General features: G+C 36.7%; 1 long non-coding RNA gene across 4 annotated transcripts; it reads left to right on the top strand.

The window, feature by feature from the left end:
* The first annotated feature begins 6,491 nt into the window (after positions 1–6,491).
* LOC110735293 lies at positions 6,492–10,838 on the top strand. 4 transcript variants are annotated; one of them, XR_002514053.1, is made up of 6 exons: positions 6,492–7,051; positions 7,227–7,348; positions 8,830–8,983; positions 9,118–9,493; positions 10,015–10,150; positions 10,596–10,838. It is a non-coding gene; the product is annotated as an uncharacterized LOC110735293 (long non-coding RNA). The 4 variants fall into 4 exon arrangements; XR_002514050.1 differs by having other exon boundaries at positions 7,227–7,367; XR_002514052.1 differs by lacking the exon at positions 7,227–7,348 and having other exon boundaries at positions 6,495–7,051.
* Positions 10,839–23,905: the final 13,067 nt, after the last annotated feature.

Genomic DNA, 23,905 nt, shown 5'->3' with positions numbered 1-23,905 from the left:
AATAAGCATGGGGATCATAGCTAGCGATCCTACTCTCTGGTCGAGGTTCTGGAAATGGTCCAATTGGCATAATCAATCCTTAACCATGAAAACGGTCAAAAGCAGCATCATAAGTAATTCCCAAAGGCGTGTAAACCCTCCTTTTCCTTTGGAATCTTTGAGGAGGAGCATTAAGGGCCAGCACATCGTTTATATTGATATTGTTGGTAGCGTTATTGGGCTTGGAAGACGAAGAAGAAGGAGTGTCGTTCTTCTTGTTTTTCCAAGTGCTGTTATTATTGTTGCTACCAATAGTCTTCATCAGTTCATCCTCGATATTGATCCCAATATCGTATACAGCTTCAAAGGTACACAGAGGCAGAAACTTCAAGTGTTTCTTGTACTTATGAGTCAGATTGGAAATGAACAAGCGAACCATCTCTTTTTCATTGGGGGGATCCACCAAGAGCGCGGATGTTTCCCTCCACCTGCTTAAGTAAGTGGTGAAGCCTTCATTCTCTTTCTGTTTGAGAATGGAGAGTTCACGTTCAGAAGTCTTGGCCTGAATGTTACACTTGTAACGATTGATAAAGAGGTGGACACCGAAACAATCTACCCCTGCTTCTTGACCAAGTGCTATGACACCGCAACAAACACACCTTTAATGACCAAACTTAACCTTAACCCATCCGGAAAAATAAATAAAATAAAATAAAATTGTATTTTTTAAAAATCTATAATTTTGAAATCCTATTTATTTATTTATTTATTTATTTTTATTTATTTATTTTTTAAAAAATGGGAGGATACTATCCGACTTACTCCGAAAAAAAAACGACACAAAAACAAGACTACCCTAAAATATGGTCAAAAAGAGGTGGACGACTAAGGAAAAAAGTGTGTGAACACGATATGTGATTAAGTGAGGTTATGGCCGCGTGTTTTGACCGTTCAGCTAGACATGACACCAAACTAGACACATAAACCACATACGTACGCACAAAAACCGAAAAAAGACTAACGAGACACTTTTCCTGGGCACCGTGTCACGGTGCTAACTGTCGTGACATGGTGCAGTCTACCGTCAGATGGTAGAAAGCCCCGTGTCACGGCACTGTTCACCGTGGCGCGGCAGAACATGCCGTGACCCGATGCACAGTTCCAGGTCTGTTTTGTGATTTTTCCAGATTTTAATCGATTTTAGGTTCGTACTAATTACTATGTGAAAATAAAAACCCTCGGTCATGGGTTAAACAAAAGAATAAACACATGAAGGTTAGCACCAAACAACCATGTAGCATTTAGGCACGATGATGTAAAAAAAAACAGTTCGCAACCTAGAGTCAAGATCTATGTTCAACTATTGGTCAGGCTTTGAGTGTCAAAAAGGTACCATGGTTGAGAGTTTGGACGCGTTAGCAAGGCAGCCTCCTTGAGGGTGTATGCCAACGGGCGGCTCCGCGAGTTCGTGATGAAATCGAACTCGACTCCATGGTTTGGGTGGATTTAATAACTCGGATGAACCCTTATTGCCATGAGCGTTTTTGGGTTGATAGAGCCTAAATCCCCCGGGGCTAAGACGCATGTAGAACACATACGTTTTTTTAGAAAAATCGAAGGAAGTTGACTGTGAGAGGAGAAAATAAGCCACCGGACTGATTTTAGGATTGTTGTGACACGGCAAAAATTCCCCTGCCATGGTGCTGCGCACCGTCAGACAGTGCATTGTACCGTAACACGACAGATTTTGCCGTGGCACGGCAATCAGAAAATCTGACTGGTGCCCTGTTTTCCTTCGTACGCAATCAAGTTATTCAATTTTTCCTACGGGACAGACCTAAATGCGACGTTAAAACGTCTATGCATATGCAAAAATGCCAAATTAATCACAGGAATATTTTTCTAAGAATCTTTCAAGTCTCATCCACTCATCTTATTTAAATATCGATCACTCAAATCGATAAATAACCAAGAATCCTCCCCAGTGGAGTCGCCAAATTGTAGGCGTCGTTTAAAGTGCGCCTACGTTAAATGCATGTGTGAATATGCTTGGCACTCATAGGAAGTGAGAATTGACATATACGATTAGGGACAAGCTAAGGAAAGTAGGGAGCCGCCAACAAGTTTGTAAGGAACTTGTAAACCGTTCACGGATCATAAAAAGGCAACCATGATAAGGGACAACGATAGGCAACAACGATTGACCCGTGAAGTTTACACCCCATTCATAATCCATGAGATTACTAACTCCATATGGTTCGGAATCACGAAAGGAGGATCGGGGATGATGGTACGAAGTGAGTCATGGAGTCACATTCGCCCGTATTGGCCTCTACTCGATTCTTATAGTGAAAAACATTCCTGCGATCTCAAAGGCATACAAACAAAATATTCAATTAGCTCCAAATTATTATTAGGCTAAATTGGTTGAATATTAATGCAACATATTATTCTAAAATATTTGTGACCACTTGATTAAACAATAAGATTAAAAAGGAACCTAAACAGGTTGTCCAAATAATCTTATTAGGCGTGATTTTCAATTACATATTCCCTTTAAACATGCAATATGGTGATCAATAAAATAATAAACATTAATATTGGAAACAATTTAACAATAGTTCCAACAATATAAAATCGTTAGAAAAATAATAGAAATAAAAGGAACATAATTCTTACTTTGATTCTGTTTATTTGCAACTACAAAATAATAAACGAGTTAGTAACTTCAAGGAAATAATAATAAAACAACAATTAAATTAAATTAAATGAAGTAGAGTTGATTTGGGGCCAAACCCTCAAACAGTTCTACCTTTCACGCCTTGGCTTAAGGACAGAACCACGAGTAAAGTATGGACTCCTTGGAATACTTGAAGAAGGAATTTTGAAATAAGAAGGGTAGGCTAGTGTTTAGACTAAATCATAGAAGAGAGAAAAATAGAGAATTAGTTGATGCCCCGTACATCAGAAATGAGGGGGTATTTATAGAGAAAATGTGCTAAGGGAACACACGGAACCCTTAAATTATAAAAACCTAAAAAAGTATCCTGCAACACGGCAAACTGTACCGTGACACGGGAAGTCCCACTGTCAGACGGGAAACGTTCCCGTGACATGGTGCAATTTTTGAGTGACGCGGGAAATTTTTAGTAAACGGGGAAGAAAACGTGTTAAGGGTTTACGCGGAAAGGACACGGAAATTCCCGTGTCACAGCAAGTTTCCCGTGTCACGGGAAATCCCACCGTCAGACGGGAATGATTCCCGTGACACGATGGGTACCTGCCGTGGCGCGGGAATTTTCAGCCCGCTTTTCCGTCTAAATACATTTTTAACCCTAATTTCGTTTAGCATTTTAAGTGTCGATTGATAATTTCGGGCCTTTTTATGATTTATTATTATTTGGTCTAAAATAAAAAAAAAAAGCAAATAAAATAAATAAAAGGTTTGGGCCAAAAATAAATGATAAAACAATATAATAAAAAAGGTTTGGGCTGAAATTAAATAATAAGTTTTGGCTGAAGTTAAAACTATGCTTTTACCAAACATCAAGACTAATCCATGGACTGTTCAAAAATACAAATTTAATCAAAAACGATTTTTTAAGCACTTTAGGGATTAAATACTGAACCCGACCAATAGTGGCGGTGAAAGGTTGTTCCATTGGGTTTGGTTTTGGGGAGACATTTTTAGGTGTCTACACCTGTTTTTGGGTAACTTTAAACATAATACAATTTTTATATAAATAGAAAACAAGAAAAGTTTTATAAAAGTAATTTAATTACATTCAATCACTAATAATTGATTTTTAGTCATTTAAAATGTGATTCTTTACTAATAAAGTGTAGATATTTTTTATTTGAATTAGGTTACTTTTATGCATATTAGGGTAACTTTTATTCATTTCACAGGTAACTTTTAATCACTTTTAGTTATCTTTATAATGGATGTACAATAATTATTGTAAACCGGATTTTTTTAAAAGTTTGTGCAAAAAATTATCTCTATGTTCCAAAAAAATCACCTCATTTAAGGCCCTTTTCTTTTTAGCTCTTGTGGTGTGTTTTGCTCTTTTAAAATCTGTTTTACTCTACTTTATCCTTTTGAGTCCTGTTATGCATAGTATTAATACTCTGTTCTACTCTGCTCTGGTCTGTTGATACATGCTCTACTCTACTCAAAAGGATAGGGTCTAATTCTAGTATTAGACTAGGTCCCGTGGCATGCACAATAATGTAAAGTATTTAATTAGAAGTGTCAAAACCACACCCGACCGAACCCGATCCGAAATTGGCCAGAACAATGTCTGATTAAGATTTTGACTCACATGGACAGAATAATTTAGCATGACTCAAGTTTAAAAATTGACCTGACCTGATTAGACTTCATCGAAGCTGATCTGGACACCCAAATTGACACCTCTATATTTAATAACATCTATTTAACATCACTGTTAATTTATAAAATACTATAGAAAAAAAAAATAGTCTACAAATGTAGTGGAATAATTTTAATTGGATATTATGAAAAATTTTATGTTATTTAATTGGATATTTTTCTGTAACATTCCTCAACAATTTATTAAGTTGATCCTTATCTTTGGAATTTTATGTTATTTAATTGGATATTTTTTACTAATTGATCATATGAAAAATGTTTGAAATTTTTCATAACCTGATGCATGTTACGTCAAGCCAATGAAGTGTATTTTTTGCTAATCTGGTTATGTAATCCCCCATGATTTTGTGTTTATTATAATTATATTTTATTATTTATCATTAAACTTTATTATTAAATACATGATTATTTTATGAATATTTCGTAAATAATAAATTAGTTTAAAGTTATTTAGTTACTAGATGAAGCCCGTACGATGCACGGTTTGTTTGATTTTTTTTTAAATAATTTTTTTTTTGTATTTATGAGCCTAAAATTTGTTATATATTTAGATAAAATTCCTAATATTAAAATATAATATATAATATTTAATTAATTTGAACTTAAAAATCTCATTCGCCAATTTTACTTACATGACATTTGAATTATTTAATTTCAAAAAGAAATTAATAATCTCTTATTTAATTGGCTACTATTAAGATTTATAATCCTACATGGCGCGCTGAGAAAATTAGATCCTACATGGCTCTCTAAAAACTCGGGAAAAAACTCCCTTATTAAATAAATGATTATTTTATGAATATTACGTAAATAATAAATTAGTTTAAACTTATTTAGTTACTAGATGAAGCCCGTGCGATGCACGGTTTGTTTGATTTTTTTTTTAAATAATGTTTTTTTTGTATTTATGAGCCTAAAATATGTTATATATTTAGACAAAATTCCTAATATTAAAAGATAATATTTAATATTTAATTAATTTAAACTTAAAAATCTCATTCGCCAATTTTGCTAACATGGCATTTGAATTTTTTAATTCTAAAAAGAAATTAATAATCTCTTATTTAATTGGCTACTATTAAGATTTATAATCCTACATGACGCGCTGACAAAATTAGATCCTACGTGGCTCTCTAAAAACTCGGGAAAAACTCCCCTTTATATATATATATTAGATTACTAATCATTTTACTCATACAAACTAATAGCCTAGTCCAAGTTACCTCAAAGCCCAACCTTACATCTTATTTTATTTAAGCTTTGGTACATATTTGGGCCTAAATAAGTTGTCCTAATTATATGGTTGGATTAGAAAATCCTCAGCCCACAAATTTTCACCTCTAATCTCACGTATTCCCCTCTCTTCCTTTTCCCACTTTTCCTCTTACTGTTTTTTCCCTTCTCCTTTTGCTAATCACGAACCCACAAAAAAAAGAAAAAAAAAATTGCTGCTTGCTGCAACCGACGACAGGCCACCACCGGCGCATGTGTGCTGCTCCGATGACCACCATGGCTCACACACGACCACCAGTTTGCCCCCTTGACCCCTTCTATCTCCTTTTTCCTTCTTCTTTTTCTTTTGTTAATTTAATTCAAGTTTCTATCTTTACAAAATTTTTGTTTTTAAATTGTTGTTATTGTGATTTGATTATGCATATAAATTATAAAAGATTATAAATTTCTAAATTTTGCTATGTTTAATTTAATGACAAAAATTTCAGATTTTTATAAGTATGAAAATTAGGGCTTAAACCTTGTTTTTTTTTAATGATTTTAGGGTTCATAACGTGTTGATTAAATTATCTAATTATATTAAGTATAAATTATGTTTAAACTCAATTATCTTATTTATACTTTAATTTTCAGATTTTAATTGTGTATATTTTAGGGTTTAAATTGTGAAGTTTGAAGGTTTGATTAAGTTCTTATGAAACTAATTGAATTCCAATTATTTCAAGTTTAAATTGTTGTATTTATACATTCTATTACTAAATCAAATTTTCAGATTTTAGGTTAATGTTTTTGAAGCTTCTAATTGCATTAAATTGGTGAATTTTTGAGTTTAAAGCCTACTAACTTAATATATAATATTAGTAGTTTCATATATTACTATAATTTTAAGATTTCATGTATAAAGTAAATTTTCAGATTTTTATAAAGCTTTAAACTTGCTGAAATTTCATGTACAAGGGTGTATTTTAAGGTTTTTATAAAGGAAATTTAAAGAACTATATACACTAGTAGAAAAAATGCTATTTGTAAACTAACATAAGTTATGTTAGTTACAACAAGAGTATTAGTAATTGACATAAATAATGCGGGTTACAATAAATTATTATTAGTATCTTTCATAATCAAGGCCAGTTACATATAGTAGGTCAATGATAAGCTGACTAACTATTAGTAATGGGCATAAAAAAGGTCAGTTACAAATAATAGGTCTAACTTTATTGACTTTATTAAATTTAATGGCCTTTGTTAAAGTCAGTTACAAATACTTACACGACCTTTTTTTTAGGGAAACAAATATTTACACCAGTCACCCTTCTTCCTTTTCCCCATTTTTTCACAAAATCCGTAGCTTTTCTCTCTCCTCTCAAAACTATTCTACAGCTCCTCCAAAATTTCTTAAAGCTTCTCCAAAACCAAAACTCATTCTTCAACAATATTATTAAGGTACATATGCTCTCGATCTCCACCTAATTTACATTATTTTTTTATCACTAAGCCATTAGTTAATAAAAAGATCTAAAAACAATTCTAGGGTTTGTGCTTTTGTTTGTCAATTTAATTTAATGGAAGTTTTTGGGTTTTATTACTTTCCGGTTACAAACTCGTTCATATTAAACAGGAATTAAAGAAAGTTTGTCTACTTTTGAGATGCTGGATTGTGATATTTTCGAGCTAATAAATTGAAGCTTATAATTCTTAAATCGGTGTCTTGTTGAACAATTTGCTGGGCTAAAAGATTCGGTATGGCTCTTCAATTTAGGTAAAATATTTGATTATGATATATAGTGTGTTTTTTTTAAATACTTCTATGAGAAATTTTACAATTTTAATTATCACTATTTTAAGGGATTCAAAATTAACATAAATGAACAAGCTTCTAATTTGAAGATTTTAGTGCATGTGACTAGAAACGTTAGTTTTCGAAGAATTTTAAGCCAAATTTTGAGTTTATTTAGAAATTTTTGCTTGTGGTAGGGTTGCAAATTTGTGATTAAAGCCTATCTAGAGTTTGAGACACCCTATTGTCAAAAAAAAAAAAAAAGAGTTTGAGACACCCTGCTTGAAAACTCAATTTATCTATTTTATAGATAATTTTCATCTGATAATTCTCAGGAAAATTTTCAACCACTTAACTGATTAGAATTCATAAATATTGATAGTTCTTGGTTCCTGTGAAAAAAATTTTGCTGCTAGTTTCTTAAAATGTAGTAATTGGACAATCCATACAAAATATGAGCTTGGAGCCATTCATATCTCTGTACTCAGATCTCTCATATATGTAGTATATTGTTTCTAATTCTAATAACTTTAGTGAAACTTTTCTTATTTATCTTATGGAAAACTTTGATATTTGAAAAAAAAAGTCGAGAAACATGAGTGCATAACTAAAGCTCATATGGCGAATAATTTCAAGTATTGACAAATGATACAAATTTAGTGTTTTTATTCTTAATTAGTCTGTATCATTTTCGTTGAATTTTCCTTGCATGACTGTCTTACTTCCCTCTTAACAAGGCAATGATTACTGTATTTTGCTTGATTTTCTTATTCCGTTTCTTTTAGATCATCTTTTACAACATTATTTTGTATTTTGCAAGTCGCTTAAGTCTGCGTAGCTGTCAGATCTCTTGTTTGTATTAAGGACCATGATGTTTGGATAGATAGTGAAGTAGTTGCGATTAATGGTGAAAATATAATGGTCTTTTATTTTGATATATGGTGAGTGTTTAATTGCTTAGTCTCATGGCATATATCTCAATGTATATATATAGCTTTAATTATAGTAGAAATGTTTATTTAAAGTAGGTTTATATGAAGCCTCTCTTTAAAACAGTGCACAAGTGTGCAAGTGTACATGCATGGATGCTTACTTTCCACTAGATTATTTTTTATGTCCATCTTTGTTTATATGTTTTTTTTCTCCAATTCAAGGATCTCACGTTTATTTTCAAGGATAATTTTTGTCCTGTTTTGTGATAATTAGTGACTAAAAAATGGTTTGTTAGTTGTTGATTTTGTAAATTTATTGCTTTTGAGAAATATTAAGCTAATTTTTTTATTTGATTGTGAAATTGTTGCTTGTACTAGGATTTGTGTATTAAACGTAGAATTAATATGAACTTAGATTGCAAATTTGTGATTAAGACCTCTCTAGAGTTGCTAACAATAAGGTCTTATCACAATTGGAAGTCCAAAGATTAACTAATCGTAATGGTGTACAGGGCCGCATCAGGGAATTTGTTGTTGAAGTGGTGACGCTTAGTCTAGCAGATCACCCTAATCTTGTGAAATTAATTGGGTACTGTGATAAGGGTAATCACAGGTTGTTGGTGTATGAGTACATGCCACTAGGATCCTTGGAAAGCCATCTACATGGTACATACTACATAGGCGCCTCAGTGTGTTTTTTATGCTACAGTAGTCCTTCTCTAGCAATTTTTTTTTCATATCCTAATGCATTTTTTTGTATTGCCTTGATAATGAATGCTGCAAACCTCCGAAATAAGCAGAAGGCTCTTGATTGGAACACACAGATGAAAATAGCTGCTGGGGCGGCTAGGGGCTTAGTATATTTGCATGACAAGATGGAGCCACTTGTAATATATTGTGATTTGAAATACTCAAATATCTTGCTTGGCAAGGGCTATCACGTTAAACTGTCGGATTTTAGGCTGGCCAAAGTGGCTCCAGTTGGAGACAATACTCATGTATCGACTCGGGTAATGGGTACATATGGTTATTATGCACCAGATTATGCAATGACGGGTCAGCTGAATTTTAAATAAGATATATACAGTTTTGGTGTTGTTTTTATTGGAGCTTATCACAGGAAGAAAAGCAATTGATAGCACAAAAGACGGGCGTGAACAGAATCTGGTTGCTTGGGTAAGATTATTTTTGTTAGAGATGTTGCTTGGATGTGAAGTATTACCTTCTTGCTAACTTTAGTTGCATCTGATTGGATTGAACTTAGTCTACATTGGCTGATTATATTGATTATGTTTACATCATCTTATAGCTTGCCTTGAGGTTCGATATCTTAGAGTTTGAGAGCAAAGTTAGTGATTATAATTAAAATCTTAGACCAGATTTGTTTACTAAATATGGAGTGTTATAATTAGAAGTACTATGTCTTTTAGAAGTTAATGATTTCCTTTAAATCCATTAATTACTATCCATGAATCTATTCTATGTCACAGTCCTGCTTTTAGTGTCAAATCATGTGTTGTTTGAATCAGGGCTTATCTAAAACTATGGGCTGCTAGTGTCTGGCTTATGGAATATGGAAATAACAATTAAGCTTTGATAAATTGCCTTGAATCATCTCTAGTAATTAGGTTGTATATTTACAATTATAGGTCACATGGCTGCTGTTCTGAAGCTCTTTTGGTAATTTACAATTATAGGTCATGTGGTACAAAGCTTCCTCAAAGTCACACATTTATTGGTGCATGCTCATTATTTGGTTCCAATGATTGTAGGCTCATTTGTTTTGCAATGGTCGGGGCTTGTATATTACTTGTAATGATGCAGGCTCATCAGGTATGCAAATTAAAAAGCTCACTTATGTTGGATATTTCTACAACTCTAAGTGGTGAAACATTGACAACCTGCTAGTTAAGAAAAATAGATTGTGCTAGTTAGACACCTAAGAAACTGAAAATTGAGCTAGTTCAGGCACCAAGCATCTGCTACCCTATTTTTTGTTGTATTTTATATTTGGGGTTTTGATTTCTGTATTGAATTTATTGGTGACTAGTTTTGTCTAATAATTGAAATTACTGGTTTTGATTTATGTGTTGAATTTATTTGACTAGTTTTGTCTAATAAATGGCTGAAGTTTTTCATGTGAGTTTTGATGTTTATTTTCTTTTATATCCACTCAATTTGTGCATTGACCATGTTGGAAGAGTTCACTTGGTGACTATCTGAAACAACCCTTTTTTAGTTTTGGCTTTTTTTATGTTTATATTTCTTTTCCATGCAGAATTCTGTTGCAATATCAAGTGCTTAATGTGAACTGCTGTTATCCCATACAGAAGAGTCAAATTTGTGGAGCAGACATTGACAAAATCGTCAAAATTTGAATGTTGAGCATTGTATCAATTAACTAACTAGCTTTTTTTAGTTATAGATTATTGTGTTTTTGTGAATTGTGAGATAATTATTTGTAATTTGCAAGTACATCTATTCAATATAATTTACAAGATGTCATTTAAAGTTGGTCTTATATTGGTTTGATTGATAGTTATTGTATTTTATAAAAGTTTATTAACAATTAATGGTCTTTACATTAAAAAAATAATAAATGTAGTGTACGGGTGGTGGCAGTAGAGGAATTTGCTATTTGCTACTGCTACCATTTATTTATTTTTTTTATAACAAAAACACTATTCGTAACTGGCGTAAGGCTATGCTAGTTACAAATAATATTATATTTGTACCCGGCGTAACTTCACTCCAGTTACAAATAGTATGTTTTCTAACTTGGAAACTAGCCTATTTGTAACTGGCGTTGGTTTAAGCCAGTTACGAATAGTACATTATTTGTAACTAACATTAGCCGGTTACGAATAATTTTCACTAGTTGTAACGGTGACATTCGCAACCAGCAATGCCAGTTACAAAAAATCAATTTCGCCAGTTACAAATAGCATTTTTTCTACTAGTGATACAAGCTTTTGATTTTAATTAGAGGGGTGTTACAAAGTGGTATCTGGGAGCTTAGGTTCGATTTAACTACCACTAAAGTCAATATAAAGTTTTTAGGCGCCTATTGTTTTAAAATCTTGCGATTTTGGATTTAATTACTTGATTTAAAGTTAACCTTTTTATTTTTGAAAAATATTTTATTTAAAATAAAACTAATTTGGAATTTTAATTAAAATAACATGTACGTATTTATACATATAAATTATTGTGTTATTTAATTATTTTTGAAATAAAATTAATCATAATTCTTTGAACCTTAGTATTACTTATTTTATTTTATGTGTGAGTTTTGGGTAGTCTTAAGAAGGGCATATAGGATAGATGATTTATTTCTATGTGCATTGTAATTTAATTCTTTGGTGTTATTTATTTTGGAATGTAGTCTAGTATCATGTTTTAGGATTGAAACATATAATGGTAAATGGTTCAATGTGATAGGTTTGAATGGCCATTATGTGAAGCATATATTTATGTGACTATTAATATGCGTTTTAATGAATTTATTTATTTTAATGCTTGGCTTTTTAGGAAGAATATTTCTTTCTTTTATTTGACTTTCCTTCAAACCTTACACCCAATGAGAGTTTATTTTACTTGGAGAATCAATAAACATGTGGCGTTGATGAAATATTGAATTGAGAATTGAGTTATGCACTCATGTTTTTCGTATGATTATTACTTGGAATAAGTGTTTAGTGAAAAGTTTTACTTGGGAATTTTCGAAAATAGGCTTATGAAGGAATTAAGTAAGTTTCATTGGGAAATTAGAAGTGAACTTGGTGAGCTAGTTAATAAATATTAAAGTGTGAGAATATGAGTTAAACTATGAGTGTTTCGTGGGGGATTGGAAAATGATTGAGATGAGAACTACCTACGAAATTATAATGAAATGCTTGATTGGTGATGTTATTTACTAAGGTGAGTTACGGGGGCGTAACTCTTTTTTGTAAGAGGGGTAGAATGCGATATAATTTCGCGCTTTTTACCTAAATTATGCTATTTATTGCTTGAGTTTGCATGATTTTGCTTTTTATTATACATTATTATTTTGTTTACATGCAATTGAAATATGTAAACTTTGGCCAAGTACGAGTTTATTGAGTATAAAGTTCAGTTTGTTGAGTATACATGTTGAGGATCAAGCAATTTATAGCAATAGAAAACACAAAAGTTTGAATGTTGAATTTTCAAATTTTAGGTTATTGTTTTTGAAGCTTGTAAATACATTAAATTGGTTAATTTTTGAGTTTAAAGCCTACTAACTTAATATATAATATTGGTAGTTTCAAATATTACTATAATTTTAAGATTTCATGTATAAAGTAAATTTTTAGTTTTTTTTTATAAAGCTTTAAACTTGCTGAAATTTCATGTACAAGGGTGTATTTTAAGGTTTTTATGAAGGAAATTTAAAGGACTATATATAAGCTTTTGATTTTAATTAAAGGGGATGTTTCAAAGTGTTGTTTAATTGGATTTTAAAGGTTTTTAAGTAAGTTAGTATTGCTGTAAATTTGGTTGTTTGAGTATTGATTGAAATCTTATTGTTTGGTTTAGGAAGGACTTTATAGAAGGTGATTTCTAGTTGGCAAGGTGGCATACCAATTTGTTTATTCAAGGTACGTACGAGTTACGAAACCTTGCCGTTAGAAGCATGTTTAGGGATGAAACGAGAACTTAGTATCATGTATAGAGAAGACTGGGCTAAATGGTTTGGTTATACATTGTGATTTCCGTATGTTGTGCACTAGTCTATATTGCAAGTATTATTTATGCTTTAATGATGTAAGATGCGCTTAGAGGCAAAGATATGTGATATAGTGAAATGATTCATTTAATACTCGTTCATGATCATGGAGATAGAATGAGTAAAGGAAGATTTTAAGTCTTATGAGATGTGGTTAAGGTTTTAGGGTGCCTTATGCACTCAAGGTGTTTATACACCGAGGTAGTTAAAGGAATAAATAACAAAGGTTGATTGTCATAAATAAATCAAGAATTGAAATTGGAAACTTGCTTTGCTTGATTGAATTGATATTAGATTGATTGTATTGTTATGCATATGAGTCATCACCAAGTCTAAACTTGTAAATCACGTAAAGTGCAAGATGGATGAGCAATAAAACTCTGGATTTGTGCACATCTGAAGAAATGACAATCAGGGGTTGGGGTACACGGGGTATTAGCCGTGCACTTTTCTTGAGGTTGTCAGATCTGCGAGTCTCTTATTTTAAATACTTTTCGAAAACTAGGAGTTAGATGAGATCTCATACTAGCTACGGTCATGGAGTCGTGCCTGTGGTCGTTGGATGTTTTATTGATGTTTCCGAAAGGAGGCATGTGGTTTTTCTTTTATTGATGTTCCAAATGGAGCATGGGATGGACAACCTTGTCTATTGATTAGCAATGATTATAATGAAATTATTAAGTTGTCATTAAATTGAGGAGTCTTAGTAGTTTATGAGTCGTTAATTAAATTGTATGTCATGATTAATTATTAGTAGCATGCTAGGGATTTCTTATTATGTTTCGCAACTTGTATGTACTCAGCTTTGCTGATTGCGTGCTTTATGTGTCTTTATTTGGTCATGGCCTTCGCCTTTCAATGACCCTGTGACGATCCAATTTTTACACTTATAATATTGGGGAGCAGATTAACCACAAGTTCTTACACATGCAGCATTATTCGTATCTAGGTGGTGGGATCTTGAGTGGAGTGTTGGTTGCTTTTCTCATTTTATTTTTCTATTTACCTTTGAAGTTAATTAAACTCGATTTCATTTTTATACTACTTCTACTGGTTTGAGTTTTGAATAAGGGCCTTAAGGGTTCCAAGTTGTAAGACTTAATTTGGTTTTGCTTATTGGTTTTGAAACTTATTTGTAACTGAATTAGTTTTTCCGCTTCTAATTTCTAATATAGCCTTAACATGTGAACACGTGGCGTTAGCACGTCAGTAATTCTCTTGGATTTTGTTTAGGGTACTTACAGGTTTAAAGAGAGAATTATTGGGATGTTACAAATTAGTTATTAAATAAGCCAACAGATTACCCTCAGATGCATTGTGCACGTATATATATATATATATATATATATATATATATATATATATGGAGTTTATTCCCGAATTTTTAGAGAGTCACGTATGTTTCGGGTGATTTTTGGATTTCCTCGGATACTGGTCACGCTCTTCTGTCAATGAGACTGAGACACCTGCAAAAGAATGAATATTCCTTTACCGGAATATTCGCCTCCGACGATCAACTTAGTGATCAGAAACGGAAAAGGCTAGAGAGAGAAAGTAGAGAGAAGTTGGAGCTATTTAATGCTCTTGCTTGTAATGTCGTAATCCACCCCTCCCATCATAAATGATTGGGGTATTTATAGGGATGGGAATTTGTGCCCCTTTAGGGTTTGTACCCTAGAATTACGTGACGTGATTGGCTGCGCAATCACGCAATGCCACGTGTAACATAGGGGCGCCGTTTTGCGGCTTTCGGAAATATCTCTCGGGATTTGGGCCATGATGTAATAAGACCCTTTTAATGCTGATTTCAAGGGTTTTATGCGCCCTAAACTCGTGGCATCTTCCCGTAGTGACACGTGTCACCCTTTCATTGGGTCACGTGTCGCTAGAGGATTGGCCCACGCATAAGAATGCTTTTAACCTGAATACGTGGTGTCTTCCCATAGTGACACGTGTTATCCTGTCATTGGGCCAAGTGTCACTACGGGACTGGTCCACGTATATGGGGTATTTTTACCCTGAACATTTGCCCATCAGAGGGGGTGGCTCGTACGATATCGGCCGCCTCCTCTGATTTTACTTGCCTTGATGCGTACGAATATATTAGGATTTTGGTAGATTGCTTTCGTCCGCCTAAAAATTCAAGCGGACGCCTATCTTTGCGAAAGGAGCGGACAAAGTAAGCCGCCTCGATTTTCGGAGAAAAGCGGACATCTATCTTTTGAGGTGGAAGCTCTAGTTCCGTCTTTTTTGTCCATTATTTTTAGATGCGCTGTTATTAAGTCGTCTCCTTTCCCGTTTATTCTAACGGCGTTGTCCTTTTCCCCCCTCAAATTCTAGGTTAATGTTTGAATTATAACCGCTCAGCTTCTTTAGGAGGGAAAGGTGAATTTACCATCTTGACCCCATAAATTTTGCCTATATATACAGGGGCTTTGACCTCATTTTCACACTTTGGAACTTTGTGTTTTCTAGAGAGAAGTCAAAGCTTTTAGAGAGAGAAAGTGTTGTTTTCTTTGAATCTTCAAGAGCTCCGCCGTGCCTTTGAGTTTTCCGGGTGCATTTTTTTAGTTTTCCGGTCAACCCTCAAGACTTTTCAAGTTTTCTACACGTACAGAGGTAGGCCACCTTATTTCTTTCCCTTTACTTGTATTTTATTTTTACTTTTCATTTTTTAAATCTGGCTCAACACTCGGCTTCGTCCGTTTCTCCTCATGAGGCCGACCGTTTGCCTAGGACTAAGGAGTCTAGAGTGGACGGAGACGATTCGTCTCCTTCAGGGAGTAGGTCCATTTCTAGTACGTACCAACTCACCTCCACCTATTATTCTCTATACCTGTAGTCGAACATGGCAAAAACAATGCAGACGCATGATCGGCATGCGTCCAGAAATCCAGACGGCAGTCTGGTGAATCCTAGGACTCCATATGACCCAAATAATACTGACTTAGAAACTCCTTCCACCACTCCTACGACTGCTTCCACGGGCACTCATTACTCAGTCGTGGAAGTAACTTATTCTTTTGAAGAGCGCCAACGTGCACAGGGCGTCTCTTCTGTTGCTGGGGTGTCTGGGCCAACCCCTGAACCAAGGTCCTCATAACCAGCCAACTCGGCCAGAGAATCGGACGGGTTGCGATCTCGTGAGAGACCTCCTACCTCTTCTAGGGCGGCCGTTTCTAGGCCGTCCTCTTCAACTCCCTTGCCACCCCATCTCCAACATAGCAGGTCGGACAGGCCAAGAGTTGGGATCTCTATTAACAAACCGTCCGACCTGACCCCTCGCAGTGGCCCTTCTTCGGAAGCCAGGGCGGTCGCTGCTAAAGAAAAGGGTAAAAGTCCCTTAGTTTCTGAAGAGCCTCCCTCATCTGGGGCGGCCGCATCTCTAGGAGCCGAAGCTCGGCCGAGGCTGCAGACTTGGACAGAGTGTTGTCCTCTGCATTTGGTACTTCCCCTCATCAAGAGAATGAGGAGACTGAAGAAGAGGCCGAGGCCGAAGGCGAAACGACCGAGGGAGAAGAGACGGCCGAGGCTCTGGTCGCCAACATAGACAATTTCTAGGATCCGTACGCCTGTACAGTGGATAGCACAGCCTTGGGCTACCTCAATGACAGATTCGAGGAGTACAAGGAGTTCCTCCATTTGGGTGAGGGCTTCAACTTGTCGACGCCACAGAAATCTCACTCCGTGGCCGCGTGGGAGGATCAGTGGCCTCGGCGCAAAGCCTTCTGCGTTTATAGGGTCGCCTTTGATGTTGGGCTCCGCTTCTCCCTTCACCCTTTTGTCCGTTCTGTTCTCGACGAGTACAACATAGCCCTCTTCCAGTTGATGCCGAACAGCTGGCTGAACGTGTTCGGGTACCTTGTGACGTGCATCCGCAAGGGCTTCAAGCCGGACTTTCCGGTTTTTTATGAGATGCACTCCATGACAAGCTAGAGAAGCACACGGACGGCTGGTTCATTCTTAGTACCACCAAAAACTATATGGTGGTGGTCGACCGTGTCTCCAAGTGGCAAGATTTGAAGAATCAGTTCTACCGCATCAAGACTAAAGATGTGGAGTTCAACCTTAGGATGAACCGATTCAATGCCAAGCCTATCCAGCTTGGCCGTGGGGTCCATAAGTCGTACAAGACGCCCGTCCACCCCAGCCAAGCATACCAGCTTGAGTACTTCGGGGTCAAGAAGGTGAACAAGGATGGCAAGATGGTGGTCGTCCCTAAGAACTAGGTCCCTTTGGCCAGTTGGCTTAGTGATCCAACATTTATGTCGGCCTGCGGCCTATACAAGAACTTGCCCCAAGGTGGGATGTCTAGGTTTCCCTTGTACACTTGTTATTTTGAGTGAAAATTTTTCTAACTCTTTTTCCTTTTCTATTTTACAGCGGAAGCGTACGCCATGTTGGATGCTGAGCAGAAGGGGGAGGTTGACATGTCCGAGATCGACCTGGCCCGTTACAAGGCTCGTCAAAGAATGTACGAGCAAACTAAGGAGGTATGAATCCTTTCTAAATCTTGCGTTCGTGTTGATAGGTTGGGAGAAAGCTTCTTCCTAAGCATACACGGACGCTGCTCCTTATATGTATATATATATATGTATATATATATATATGTATATATATATGTATATATATATACATATATATATATACATATATATATATATATATATATATATATATATACATATATATATATCGTCCGAGTTGGTATGTTGGGAGTAGGATCCCAACTGTATATACACAGACGTTGACAAAGTTTTATAGTGTTTAACTTTGTTTTCTCTTCACAGCTGTTAACTCCAACCCCTAGGGCCAAACGAAAGCAGTCGTCCTCGGCTGCAAAAAATGACAAGGACGGGAAGGCGTCTAAATAAAGGAAGATGGTCACATCTAAGACCACTTCCACCACTGCGGCAAAGACTACGTCGCGGACTGCATCTAAGCAGTCCAAAGGAGAATGTAGGGAATAATTTCAAGCGTTAAACCCCTAGCTTGAACCCCACTGTGATCATACATTAAAGTACGGTGGCGTCCAAAAGGGAAGAAGATAGAGCAAAAGAGTCGCCAACAAGTTTTAGGAACTTGTAAACCGTTCATCGGATGAAGGTTACACCCCTTAACGATCCAAGAGATCGTCAACTCCATAAGGTCTAGAACCAAATAAGGGTTCGGGGATGAAGGTACAAATCCAACCTAAAAGAGATTGAACCTGCCCTAATAATAGACCTTTACTTTATTATGATCGTATTCATGTGCGCTTTCTGACTAACATGCAATCATTAGGATTAACCCTAAACCTGTTTATCTATGTTGGTTGAATATAATGCACACATAAATCTATTATTGGCGATCACTTGAATTATAATCATATTAACCCTAAATAAGATTATTAATTATCTTATTAAGCGTGATTACAAATACAAATTCCCTTTAAACATGCATAAAAGGCGTGATCAAGCAATAACAAATAAATAATGTATCAAGCAACATAATAAATAATCATGAATAATAATTATAATAATATCATCATAGTAATAATAATAATAATAATAATAATAATAATAATATTTATAATCATCATAAATTATAACAATTATAATCATAATCATGTTCATGTTAATGTTAAAGCATAATAATAATAGCAAGATCCTAGGCATGATACTAACAAGATTAATAGCAAACCCTAGCATGTCACTAAGCAATAAAAATCAAATCTTTAACCCTAACATGATACTAACAATCATAAACATTAGGAAGAACATAAGAAGCATCGCATGAATCATAATAAGCATATTTGATATTAAAATTACCCTAGACATGATACTAGGAATATCATAATAACAATCTAAACATGATTTCTACATCATAATATCAATTAATCAATTAAAGTACTTACTTTGATGCCTCGTACCTCTTTCCAATAACAAAATACACACGTTAGTAACTTCAAGAAAAATAATAATCAAACAATTAAATTAAATAATTGAAATAGAGATTTGGGACCAAACCCTCAGAAATTAAACCTTTCACGTCTAGGGCGAAGGCAACTTCGAATATGGCTAGGTGTTTCTAGATATTGCGAATGCGGAATTTTGTATATAAAAAACAAGGTTTAGAAAAAGAGAAAGAAAGAGAAAGATGAATGAAAACTGATTGTAGGTGAATATTAATTAAAACTGATTGTTGATGAGAATTCGTGAGAATTGGTGAATGATTAAGAGAGAATTAGAGAACTAATGATTGCGAATGAAAACTGATTGTAGGTCCATGAAAACGGAGTTTTAATACGTTATTTATAGAGAAATCAACCAAAAAGATAAAATATCAAAACAGAGCACTTGGCGCACGTAAAACAGAGCTGGCGCCAGCAAAATAGAGCTGGCGTCAACACCAGCTAATTGGCGCTAGGCGCCAATGGCTAGCACCAAGTGCCAATGGCTGGCGCCAGGCGCCAATGCCTGGAGTCAGGCGCCAGACCTGTTTTTTGACGCGTTTTCAAAAATCAGATAAATTTGCTGTACTGGAGGATACTGGAGGATAAAATCGTATCTTTTCCTCGAAAATGGTCTTAGATTTTAATTAAAACTTTAAAAAGTCAACGAAAGTCAATTTATCAATGCTAATTGAATTAGGAATGAAAAGAACCTTCTAGAAGAATCTAGAAGACTAAAACCATTCCTAATTGCATTAGGAATGATAAATCATATTAGGCCCTCCTCTAGATCATTGGGCCGCACATAAGGCTCAAACCTGGCCCAGTTTAGTAAATTGGCCATAATTTCCTCAATTTTCATCGGAATTGGGCTTATAATATATTGTTGGAAAGCTCTTGTCAAGCCCCATCCAACTACACTATTATTGGATCCATATCATGGACCAACCAAACTGGATTGGCTGTTTTCTTAAAATAAGTTTCCAAAAACAGAGAGAAAAGAAAAGAAATTAAAACTATCCGCAACACTAGACTTTCCACACTTTCGCTTCATTCGATTATGACTCGACGCAAAAGGTACTCATCACTGGGTTTGGTTTTGGGGAGACACAAATGGGTGTGTACAGAGAACAACCCCGACTGGGTGATAACGGGGCCTCCAAGTCCGTGGATCCGGCCGCCATGCCAGTCCATGATAAGTCCGAGAGATCGGATGATAGGGGTAAGTCGACCCCGGTAAAACAGACTGGGCTTGAAGTGACTCCGCCCGTCCAAAGAGTCCAAGAATCTGATTGGCTAGAGGCCTCTCAGTTGGCCGGTGACCAACCTGACCGCACGGGTGAGGAAGGTGATGAGCCTGCGCCGCCTCCTCCATTCACCTTCAACCCTCTTTCTCCTCCTAGCTTCTCAGACGGTCAGTTTAAGCACCTTTTCACACTTTTTCTCTTTAAGTATGCTTACTCATGCTAAACCCTTTGCGCCAGTGTATAGACATTACGGAGGAGTAGAACATGAAGCTGCCTGGCCAGTCTCTTACTAGGTCGGACAAGAAGGCCATGAGGGAAGTCATGACCAGAGCCGTCCCTGCTGAGCAGCGAGACAAGCTGCGGGGAATCCATGAGGGCTTCCTCGGCCCAATGATTAACTGCAGCGCTGAGGTAGCTTTTTCAACTTTCATACTTAGTCAATTTTTCATTCTTATTTTGCTAACTCGTTTTCTCTTGTACGCAGCTCTTCCTGCGGCTGACCACCTCCTTGAATGGAAGGATAAGGAAAATGAGAAGCTGAAGCGAGCCTTGGGTAAGGTTCAAAAGGCCCAGGATACCATTAATGGGGAGACGGTCGTCCAGCGTCGGTACTTTGAGACCCAGATTAACGCGTTGTCCGATAAGGTAGCGCGGCAAGCTGAAGATCTGGTGAAGCTAGGAAAGTCTCTCGAACAAGAGACCGTGGCCAGGACGGCATGAGACAAGAAAGGGATTAGGCTGTCCTAGACGGCCAGCGCTGGAAAGATGGGTTCGAGGCCTCAGAGAAGCTTAAGAGAGATGTGGCCTTAACCCAAAAGAACTTGAAAGAGGCCTTGGATGAGGCGAACTCTCTTCGGGCCGAGCTGGAGACTTTAAAGAAGTCCGTTGAGAACTTAACCCAATAGCTGAAAGCACCTCGGCCCCCTAACGCAGACGAGGTCGTCCGCCTCGAGCAGAATGCTGAGGATAGGTTGAAAATCCACTTCTTCGAGGTATTCGAGCTCATGGTGGATGAGGGTGAGGCCGCCTATTATCAGGAACGCTTCACCAAATGCCTCAACTTCGTCTTCCTCAAGGAGCAGGCTAAGAAGGTCGGGCAGCCTTCTCCTGAGCTGGACGTTACGCCGACTACCTCAAAAGATGAGGAAAATGAAGAGGTGGCGAACGGAGTTGAAGGCGAAGAGGAAAGCAAAGAAGAGCCCGCTGATGATGCATCCTTTCTTGCCTCCGAGGAGCCCGTCCAAGGCTAAGACACAACTAATTAGAGCCTAGGTCGCCCCCTGATTTCAGCTTTACATTTTACTGCCTTTGTTAAACATTTTTTGTTTTTATTAAGTGCCGCCTTTTTTGAGCTATTTTTGTAAGATATTTTGCCGCCCTTTGAGCGATTTTTAATTAATGCAAGTTTTTCTTTTCATCTATTTTGTACTTAGCAAAATTTTCATATTTTTACATGTTTTTGCGATTCCGTACGATGGGGGGGGGGATGCTCCTTTGTTTGGCGTTCTCCTAGTCCATATTTTGAATGGTTTGATTGACTTGGTAGTTTTTATGCCTCAAAGGGTATGACTGCTACGAAGTTAATCAAATCATAGTAATGATTGCCCTTGGACTAGGTGTAATGCCGAATCAATCTACTATTGCGGCCATATATTGGCCTTATGTGAGCCGTCCATTGAATTTATCGCTCGGACATACTCAAGAAATTTCAAGTAATATCTCAACTTTAAAATTTCTAAGTTTGGCTGGGCTTTTTGCCTAGTTATGCCCTTGTTCCCTTTTGAGAAGGTTATCTTCTTGGCGAATTTAGGGTACCTTGTGCCTTTCTCCGTTCGTCCCAATGGGGGACGAACGCTTGTCAATACTTATCAAAGTATATATTATTTTGTGGTCTTAGTAAACAATCTTTATATATATTTTTTTATCTTGTTTAGCTTTTATATGCTATGTTGCAAGCAACATTGTTATGGCCTTTACTCGGCCTTTTAATTTGTTTAACAAAGACGTACGCAATGCAAAAACAAATAACTCAACAAGATAACAATACCTGACTTTTCATTAACTTTGTCAAGATTAAATTGTTAGGCCGTACGAATTTAATTACAAGGCTCGGTCATTAAGACCTAGCTGTATATACAGCTTTTGGCTAAGTACGAAAACTTCTCAACATGTTTTTTTTTAGATTGTCCGTATTCCATGTGCGTGGAATCGGTCGGCCGTTCAAGGCTTCGAGATGGTAAGTACCATCTTGGACTTCTTCACTGATTCGATACGGCCCTTCCCAGTTTGGGGTCAGCTTTCCATCTTCATTTGCCCGACCTACAGCCTCCATTTTCCTTAGAACCAGATCTCCCATTTTCAGCGGACGCTTTGACACTCGGCAGTTATATGCCCTTGTCATCCTTAAGTGATAAATTTCGTGCCTAAGCGCCGCATTGCCCCTAGCTTCATGGCCTCCCAATTGGCCGTTTCATCGTACAACATCTTCCTAAGAGTAGGCTTGTACATCTCAATTGGGAGAACAACCTCAGCACCATAGACCAAAAAGAATGGGGTTTCTCCTGTGGAGCTCTTGGCTGTTGTTCGTATGGACCATAACACATTGACCAACTCATCAGCCCATAGGCCGCATGCTTTTTCAAGCTTGCGCTTGATACCATTGGAGATCAGCTTGTTGTACACTTCTACCTGGCCATTGGCTTACGGTCAGCCGACCGAAGCAAAGCAATGAGCTATGCCCTGGTCTCCCAACCATTCTTTGAGTTGAGGCGTTTCGAACTGTGGTCCATTGTCGAACACCATTGACTGTGGTACGCAAAAGAGAGTAATTATGCTCTTCCAAATGAAAGGTGAGACATCCGTCCACTTGATGCCCCGGACGGCCTCGGCCTCTACCCATTTTGTGAAGTAGTCTACTGCTACAAACACATATCGCCTTTGGCCAGATGCTGGCGTGTAGGGACCTAAGATGACCATCCCCCATTTAGCAAAGGGGAACGAACTACTTATGGCCGACAAACTGTTAGTTGGGCGATGGTTCAAGGTTGCAAATCTTTGGCACTTGTCACATTTTTTCACCATTTTCATGGCGTCCGTCTTTAAGCTCGACCAGTAGTACCCTAGATGGGTAGCCTTTTCAACCAGGGCTTGTCCTCCAATGTGGGAGCCGCACTGCCCCTGGTGAAGATCATCCAGCACATCATGCCCCTTTTCAGGGGTAATACACTTAAAGTATGGATTCACAAATGCTTTCTTAAACAACTCCCCCTACTTCATTTCGAACCAGGCCGCTCTCTTTTTCATCAGCCAGCTCTCTTTAGGATCGGCCGGGAGTAATCCATCCCTCAGGTAGGAAATGATTCCGTCCATCCAAGTGGAGCTTCTATCAATGATTTATACTGGCTCGGTATCAATACTCCTTCTTTATTTCACTTCCCAAAATACTGATTTGGGAGTATCACATGATGCTGAGGATGCTAATTTAGAGAGGGCGTCCACCTGATAATTAGACGAACGAGGAACTTGTTGCGGAGTAAAATGATCTAGGCCCTTGGCCTCCTCTTTGACTATCTTCAAGTATTTCATCATAGTCGGCTCTCTTGCCTCAAAGTCTCCATTCACCTGGCCGACTACTAGCAGGAAGTCCGAGCTCACATCAA

This window comes from Chenopodium quinoa, unplaced genomic scaffold, assembly GCF_001683475.1.
Source record: "Chenopodium quinoa cultivar QQ74 unplaced genomic scaffold, ASM168347v1, whole genome shotgun sequence".
In the NCBI taxonomy this organism is placed as follows: Eukaryota; Viridiplantae; Streptophyta; class Magnoliopsida; order Caryophyllales; family Amaranthaceae; genus Chenopodium; species Chenopodium quinoa.
This window is presented reverse-complemented; position numbering and strand designations above follow the sequence as displayed.